The following is a 9,350-nucleotide window of genomic DNA, read 5'->3' on the forward strand; positions in this document are numbered from 1 at the left end:
CACTATATAACCCAGGCTGGTCTCCAACTCACAGCAATCCTCCTGCCTCAGCCTCCTTACAGGTGTGCACCACCACGCCCAGCAAAACTGTGTCTTAATTGTTCTAGACTTTGATTTCAGTGGGCTTTCCAGTCCCATTAATCTGATCACTGATGTTTCAATACGGAACACAATTCTGGCCTATCTTATTCAATGTTTATTACAAAGGTTAACTACATAAAAGGCACTAAATTAGGAACTAGAGATATTTTGGAAAATATGGCAGACATGGGCTCTGCATTTTGGGGTTTACTACCTAACAAGGAAGACAAACAATAAATAAGTCACATCAATTAATAATTATTAAGTTGTTATGCATATTGTGAAGAAGCACAGCCTAGAACATGCGAGGGCAATCCACTTAAAAAATATTAACAGTAACATTTATACAATGGTTACTCTATGCCAGGCTCTACACTACATGCTTTATATACTCTTAGTTTTCAAACCAGCTGTATAAAGAGGATACTATTACTATTATTGCCATTTTCTAGACAGAAACAATGAAATTTTGAGAATTTAAGTAATTTGGCTAAGGTCACCTAACAAGTAAATAAATGGTCAACTGAGAAGTGAACACAGACAGTCTGGCCGCAAAGCCTTTATATATTTCGGTATTAAGACAGCGTTTCTGGAAGAAGGTGTGATTTGAGTCCTGAATGATAAGAAAAAAAAGTTGGTAGGAGAAATCATGTTCAAAACCCTAAAACGAGAAAGGAACCCTTTAGCTCCAGGAAATGAATGGGGGGCCGGTGTACCTGAAGTACAGTTAGTGGGAGCAAGAATGTCAAGACATAGGGCTGCAGAAAGTGGTGTGAGGCAACAGAACTACTGACTTTAAACTGGGCAGTGAAATGATTTTTTTTTTTTTATGTCTTTAAACATGTCTTTAGCTGATACTGAAGAATAAATTGAAAGAAGGTTAAGAGAAGAAGAATGCATGTCATTTAACAATTGTTAGAATATTTGGGGAATGTCTGTAACTGTTGCAGGCAGTATTCCAAATATGGGGAACATGGCCCAAAAGAATCTATCCTTTGGCTTCTAATTCTACTTTATTTATTTATTTATTTATTTATTGTTTTTTGGGTACCAGGGATTGAACTCGGGTCCTTGCGCTTGCAAGGCAGGCCATCTAATTCTACTTTAGAAACCACTTCTCTCTTAACCAGAAGAACCTCTTCAAAGAACACCATGTAAAGGCATCACCTCCAGTTACCATTCCCAGCACACTATAATCAAGTTCCTCTTTTATACCAGTAAAACTACTCCCATCGATGTCCCCATGCTAGGACTGAAGTCAAATGCTAACTTCTTTCTCCTGACCTTATTTAATCGTTTAGGAATATTACTTTCCTCCTCTTGCAACACTCATCTCTTAGTTTCTGTGCCATAAGGCTCTTCAGGCATTGTGTACTTTGTTGGCCTGTCTTCCTCAATGTAATGACGATGCAATGAGGCTGGGAATTTGGAGCATGGAATACTAGACTTAGCAGTAAAGACAAGTTATACTTATAGCGTAGAAAAGAGACATTGAGAGAAAATGCTCTCCTTTTCACACAAACTAGGAACACTAAACAGTAGGGTATTTTAGGTGAGAAAGGATGGTGGTTCAGACTAGAGTTAACCAGCAATGGAGATAAAGACAATTAGATATTGTTCTGTTAGAAGTAGAATCAATAGGAACTTGGCATAGATTGGATATGGAGAATCAGGGAAAAGGAGAATCACAGTTTGTGTTTTGAGTAACACAGAATTATGGAACTATTCAATAAAGTCTTAGGGAGAGGGAACAAGGTTTAAGAACTAGGTTAAGTTTGAGGCTCAATAAAAAAGCTTGTGATCTTTACCTTAAAATTACCTAATTTTAACTAGGATCTCTTCAGCAATGATGCCTTTTCACTGAAATTAACTCATATTATGTGAGTTATCCAAAGTCACACAGGTAACTGATGGTAGAAATGGAATAGGATGTAAGTTTCCCAAAATGCTAAAAAGCCACAAATCAGGATCAGGCAAGACAATCATTGTTCATAAGCAGGTTGAGTCTCTGCTGTTAATCATCATCTTCTTCCGACCAATGTAATAAAAAATTTTGACACAGTTTTGGGGCTTACTGAATATATTTGGTAAGCTATAAATTATGCTTATATTTCCTTTTAAAAAGTGAGGGAGGTAAAGGTAGGCAATAAAAACTAGTATAATCCCAGTTTGAATGATAAAATGTATTGTAAAAGTCAGTAACATTTATTCCTACTATTTGTAAAAACCAAAGTATACCTGAGATACCCTCTTGAGTATTTTATATTTCAATTCACCAGGTAACACACATAAATAATGCAGCAACATAGGAAAGATGTCAAAAAGCAATACTAGAATAGTTGCCAAATTAATTATGTAAACAATGTGGCTTATTTCTAAAGTATTCTAGAGTAGGCCTTAAAGGAAGGAAGGGTCCAAGCTAAGTTTTAAGGATAAGTAAGATTTTAAAAAGTAAATAGGGAAGGAGATTAAATTAAACCTATAGAGTGTTTACTGCTCACCAAGAGAAAGAGAGCCTCTCTGAGGCTCCTAGATGAAAATTGAAGCCCACTGGAAAAGTGAAAAATCTGTGATAAGGTGTACTGTACTGTAACATCGTTGCTAAGTTGGAGGGACAAGCACTTCACATCAGAACCTAGTCTAATTTAAGGGGACAGACAGCAGAAACCTGCAGTAGAACCTTGAAGAGTTCAACCCAGCAGGAGGTCAGAGATCTCAGCTTGGGACTTGCAGCCAAAAATCAACCTGAGCCTCAGGGCACAGCTGGTGGCTTGCTGAGACTAATTAGCTTAGATCTGCACACTCCTGCCCATGCTGTCTATTGTGTCAACAGAGGCATGCCCTGGAGGCACTCTATTTCTATTTGTGTTTTTTATTTTCAAAGTAATGTTTTCTCTTATCTTTAATCATTTAAAATTTTTTCTTTTTCTTTTCTGAAATTTTTTGTCCTTTTAAAAATCTTTTTCTTATCCCCCCATGTTGATCTCCATCACTCTCCCTTTTTGTTCCTGCTCCTATCTTTATTTTCTTTCTTTTCCCTTTCTTCTCTTTTTCCTTCTCTCAATTGCCAGTAGTTTTAAAAGAAAGTGATTATATCTCTAGCCTCCTTATTGCTGTTACTTTGTTCTGTTCTTGGGTATATTTTGTTCTCTCTTCTCCTCTTCTCTTCAACAGCTCCCTAGAGTTCCTATGATCTTCCTGTGTCCTCTGAACTCACTTCTAAACTTTCTCTATCCTATCTATCCCTCCCTCCCCAACTCCTAAATCCCCATCCTGATGGGTAAAGTTGCTATATTGAAGAGTTTATTCACTATAAAAGTATTCTGGGCTGGTCTTCGAATTTATTTTAATTCACATAGTTAAAGGTGATAGATTAGTAAATACCACAAATTGTCATTTTCTAAGCTGTGCTTGATGCTATTGTGTTGCTGACTATATCACTTGGGCTAAGGTGTTGTAATTGACCTAATCAGTTGTCCTCCCTGGTATAAAGAAAATGAGATTTTTTCAGAGACATTAGAGACTCAAAACCTAAAGACAATCTATATCTGGAAGATTGAAGTAATAACCCAGGAAGTAAACCAGGACAGTACCAACAACAAAAACAGAAATGAGAAGACACTTAAACAAGATACAAACACAGACTTTCACCTCACCAAAGGTAAACTCTGGGGGAGACGAGGTGGAAAAGTCTGACAGTAATCATCTGGACAATGTGAACCTATAGCACAGGAAGAAAAAAACAGATAAATAAGATTGTAGAAAAATTCAAAACAAAAATAACTTCCCAGATAACTACAGAGATGGTGAGCACAATGAAAGACATGATTAGAGACTCTAGAACAGAATCTGACAAAAAACAAACAAACAAACAAAAAAACCCAGATGAACTCAGGACCATGATGGAAACCATGAATGCCCAGCATAGGAAAGTAAGTGCAAAGTAATTGAAGTTATCCCCTGTATATTATCAGATCATAGTACAATTAAATTGGAGATCAACAGTCTAAGAAACTGCAAGAACTTCACAAACACACAGAAATTAAATAACACCCTGCTGAACAACCAATGGGTTACAGAGAAAATTAAAGGAGAAATTAGATAGTTTCTACTATTAAATGATAATGCCATACAACATACAGGAATCTATGGGACACAATGAAAGCAGTTCTATGAGGGAAATTCACAGCACTAAATGCCCATTCCAGAAAAACTGAGCTTGCTCAAATAAACAACCTAATGCTTAACCTTAAGCTTCTAGAAAAAGAAAAGCAAGGCATACCAAAAGCCTGTACAAGAGAGGAAATTATAAAGATCAGAGTAGAAATTAATGCAGTGGAGACTAAGAGAACTATACAAAAAATTGATGAATCAAAGAGTTGGTTTTTTGAAAGAATAAATAAAATCGAAAAAACTCTTAGCAGACTTTATCAAAAAAAAAAAAAAGGAAAGAAAGGGCTCAAATTCACACAATTAGGAATGAAAAAGTTTGTCACAACAGATCCAACAGAAATCCAGAGGATCATCATTAAAAACCTGTACTCTAACAAAATGGGAAATTAAGAAGAAATTGACACATACCTAGATACATTTGAAGGTCCAAAGTTGAATGAAGATATAAAAAGTCTAAACATACCAATTACATTCAGTAAAATTGAAAATGTAATTAAAACATTACCAACAAAGAAAAGCCCAGGCCATCATGGCTTCACTGCTGAATTCTGCATGACATTTAGAGAAGAACTATTGCCACTACTCTTTAAACTATTCAATGAAATTGAAAGGGAAGCTTCCAAATTCATTCCTGGAAACAAGTATTACTTTGATTCCAAAACCAGGGAAAGACCCAATCAAAAAAGAGAACTACAGGCTAATCTCCCTAATGAACACAGATGCAAAAATCCTCAATAAGATACTAGCAAACAGAATACAGAAGATCATCATGAAGATCATACACAATGACCAAGTTGGATTTATCCCAGAAATGCAAAGATGGTTCAACATATGTAAATCAATAAATGTAATACACTATATTAACAGACTCAAGGACAAAAACCATATAATCATCTCAATAGATACAAAAGAAGTATTCCACAACATTTAACAACCATTCATGATTTTTATCTCAACCTGATAAAGGCTGTCTATGAAAAACAAATGGCCAATATCATTCTAATGGTCAAACACTAAAAACCTTCACATTAACATCAGGAACTAGACAAGGATGTCCACTATCACCACTCCTGTTCAATGTATTTCTAGAAACATTAGCCACAGAAATTAGAAAAGAGAAAGAAATAAAAGGAGTAAAGATAGGAAAGGAAGAATTTAAATTGTCACTATTTGCTGATATGATACTCTACATAGAAGATCCAAAAAACTCTAACAAAAGACTTCTAGACTTAATTGACAGATTAAGTAGAGTAGCTGGATACAAAGTCAACATTCAAAGATCAATAGCCTTCTTTTACAAAAATAACAGTCTCACTGAGAGAGAAATTATGGAAACAATTCCTTTCACAATAACATCCAAAAAAAATGAAATATCTAGGAATCTAACTAAAGAAGGAAGCAAAAGGCCTCTACATTGAGCACTACAACATTCTGAAAAAAGAGAATGAAGAGGATATAAGAAGATGGGAAGACATCAACATAGTGAAAATGGCCATACTTCCAAACTATACAGATTCATTGAAATCCCAATAATATATTTTACAGAGTAGAGAAAACAATCCAAAAATTCATTTGGAACCAGAAAAGACCTAGAATAGCAAAAAACATTATAGGCAACAGAAACATGGCAGAGGGGTATCACAATTCCCAACTTGAAACTATACTACAAAGCCACTGTGATAAAAACAGCATGGCACCGGCAAATAAATAGACTTGACGATCAATGGAATGGATTAGAAGATGCAGAAACATCAGATCTCATCAGCTATCTCATCTTTGATAAAGGAGCCAACCATCCTTACTGGAGGAAAGATAGTCTCTTTAAAAAATGGTGCTGGAAAAAACAGCTTTCAACTTGCCAAAGATTAAAACTAGATCCCTTTCTTTCACCATGCACTAAACTAAAATCCAAGTGGATTAAATACCTAAATATCAAAATAGAAACACTAAACTCATTGGACAACAAATTAGGTAGAACTCTTGAAGACACTGGCATAGGAGAAGACTCTATGAACAAATCCTCAGAAACATGAGACCTCGCACAAAGAATCAACAACTCAGATTTAATTGTATTAAAAAGCTTTTGCAGTGCAAGAGAAATCATCCACGGAACTGAGAGACAACCTACAATGTGGGAAAAAAATTTTATCAGCTGTTCCCCAAAGGACTACTATCTAGAATATATAAAGAAGTCAAAAAAATCAGATGCCCCAAATACAAAGATCCAATTAAAAAATGGGCACCTGAAATGTACAGACATTTCTCAGACAAAGAAGTGAAAGCAGCAAAAAAATATATGAAAAAATGTTCAACAGCACTCACTGATCATTCAAGACATGCAGATGAAAACAACACTGAGATTCCACCTCACCCCACAAAGAATGGCTGCTATCAAGAAATGAACCAATAACAAATTGTGACCAGGTTGTGGAGAGAAAGGAACCCTTCTCCATTTTTGGTGGGAATGCAGACTGGTGCAACCACTGAGGAAATCAATATGGAGATACCTCAAAGAACTAGGATTAAAGGTTCCATTTGACCCAGTTATCCCTCTGCTGGTTATCTTTCCAAAAGAATACCACAGTGATATAAGTGCACCCATGTTTATAGCAGCATAGTTTATAATAGCTAAAACTTGGAAACAACCCAAATGCCCATCAACTGGAGACTGGATAGAGAAGATGTGGTTTTCTATAAAATGGAGCACTACTCAGCCATACAGAATGAGAAACTAGAAACATATACAGCTAAATGGATGCACATTGATGCTATACTCTTAAGTGAAATAAACAGGACACATTTGAGTAAACACCGAATAGTTTCTCTGGTATGATAAACTGAAAGTGTAAATAAGATTCAAATGGTATAACTGAGAGGGTAAAATAGGAAGAATGGCTAAGGGGAAGAGGAAGGGGAGGGGAAAGGAAATAAGGAAAAAGAAAAAATGTAAAAAATGGAAACAAAATCTTTGTAAATAGGGAAGGGTGAAGGGGGTGTAGGCAGGGCAGGGTTAAAGGGAAAAAACAAGAACCAAGACGTATTATGTAAAGGTACAATATCCAAATAATAAATGTAACAGTATTGTTTGCTTTAAATGCACCAATAAACTTAATGGGGGTAAAAAGCATTTACTTAGGGTACTAGGCTTGAGTTGGGGATATGAGGTGGAAAATGAGTTACTTTTAAATTGAGCAGAATATTTCTCTTTATATAACATTTGAGCCTGAATGATACAGGAGAATAAGGAATGTGATGATAGGAAGACAGAATATTCCAGGTAGAGACAAAAAATATAAATAATGACTACCTATCCCTCTATATATTAGGCTGCATAGATCTGATACAAAGAGCTTAGTTCAATAGTAAAAGAGTGGAATATGACTTCCTAAACTTGAATTTAAAAATTTCCAACCACAAATTCCTTGAGCTTGTCTCTATTACTAATAACAACTAATATAAAAAGAATATGTAATGTACACCTACTGTTTTAGAAACAGAAAATATATCTACATTATAAAAATCAGTTTAAAAAGACAGGGTAGTTATAATAATATGCTTGCATATATAAAGTGAAAGAATGAAAAACTGAATGATGATCATTACAGATATGGGTATTAATACTTTCTACATGTCTAGATTTACACTTATTGTAGCTTTTCTTTTTTGGACCGGGGATCGAACTCGGGACCTTGTGCTTGTGAGGCGGGTGACAGAAGCACTGAGCTAAATCCCTGACCCTGTTGTAGCTTTTTATGTCTGTACTTCATCTGCCTTGCCAAACAGTAAGTAGGCTCAGTGAACAGATCCTAAACATGGCACCTGACTCAGCCTTTTAGCATTAGCTGAAATATCAAGTCCGTAATCAATCTTACTGTCCACTGAGAGGATTTGGGTGCACATGTGTATTCCAAATTTCATCTATTTGTAAAGAAGTCGAGGCTCAAGGTATCACACAAAGTTAATGGGAGTCCAGAATACATGAAAAACAGAATAAAATCTGGTTTAAGGAGAATAGAAATAAGGGGCAGGTAATTATGCTATTACTGGCCAGATACTTCCAGGGAACCATAGGAATAAGGGAATTGGCTGAATACCACCCGAGAACACTCAATGTACCCATCTAGCGAGGTATTTACTTTCATCTGCAGAGGTCAATTTTTCCTTGGACCAAAACCTGGAAGAGACATTTATAGTCTACATGGAACAACTATGGAAAAACACATACCAATAGTTCTTCAAGTCTTAAAAACAAATTGAGCAAAGGCACAGAGTCAATCTGAAGAGCCGCCTAAGTTATTTACTGGATTTTGCTGTTCTGAGATTAAAGGCCTCTAGACGAAACCACTGATGCTTCAGTGAAAGAACCCTCGGTATCTTCCTGGAGGACTCTAGCCTAGCCGTGGTCGTCCTAAAACAGCACCCAGGGCTCCCAGTGCCGCAGTGAACAGCCCCCGCCCGGGGGCTGGCCGACAGCCTGGGATTGAGGCGGGGCCCGCACACGCAGAGGCCACAGTCTCAGCTTGGCCTTCCAGGCAGCTTGTAGGGTGGACGGCTGCTCGGGGGAAGCAATGACACAGGCGAGGGTAGGTTTCAGGGTGATGAGGCTGGGGAAGAGGGTAGGCAGCTCTGGGCCGCGGTTGCACAACTCCGGGGTCACCAAGGCAATTCCTCCTGGCCACGAAAACATCTCTGCCTAGGGACACGCAGCAGCGACAGAACTCACTAAAGCAAAATGAAGTCCTTTTTCTGTGGGTCTCAGGAACCAAACCCAGGCCCCCAAAAGATGTTACAATCCCACTCCTCCCGCAAACCCCGAAACTCACCCACCTGCAACAGCAGTCTTCTAAATCTCCACCCCAGTCTCTCTGCTTCCAGAGCCCTGGTTGCGATTGGCTTGCACCACTGTCCCGTTAGCACTTCGCCAAGTATGAGTGGCATAACGGTCCGGGTCTTGCCTTTGGTTCCGCCCTCACGCCGGGGGCCACGCCCACGTGACGTCACACGATGACGCAGCGCGCGCAGGTCCGTTCCAGTCTCCTGAAAAGACCACCGCCTTTGGGGCGGGGCAACGTGCCTGGGGTTTTAGCGTGATGCCC

The 9,350-nt window shown here is 37.7% G+C and overlaps 1 protein-coding gene across 3 annotated transcripts in view; it reads right to left on the bottom strand.

Moving 5' to 3' along the window:
* Positions 1-9,275, bottom strand: part of Kbtbd3 (kelch repeat and BTB domain containing 3) — a 24,434-nt gene extending 15,159 nt beyond the window's left edge. For 2 of the 3 annotated variants that reach the window (XM_033764304.1, XM_010642085.3), the window contains exon 1: positions 9,082-9,272. The gene's annotated coding sequence lies outside the window, so the exon portion shown is untranslated. Of the gene's footprint in view, positions 1-9,077 lie in introns of all 3 variants that reach the window. The other variant, XM_033764305.1, reaches the window with a different exon arrangement.
* Positions 9,276-9,350: the final 75 nt, after the last annotated feature.

The sequence above is a fragment of the Fukomys damarensis genome, unplaced genomic scaffold (genome assembly GCF_012274545.1).
Source record: "Fukomys damarensis isolate Sample0158 unplaced genomic scaffold, DMR_v1.0_HiC HiC_scaffold_16, whole genome shotgun sequence".
Taxonomy (NCBI): Eukaryota; Metazoa; Chordata; class Mammalia; order Rodentia; family Bathyergidae; genus Fukomys; species Fukomys damarensis.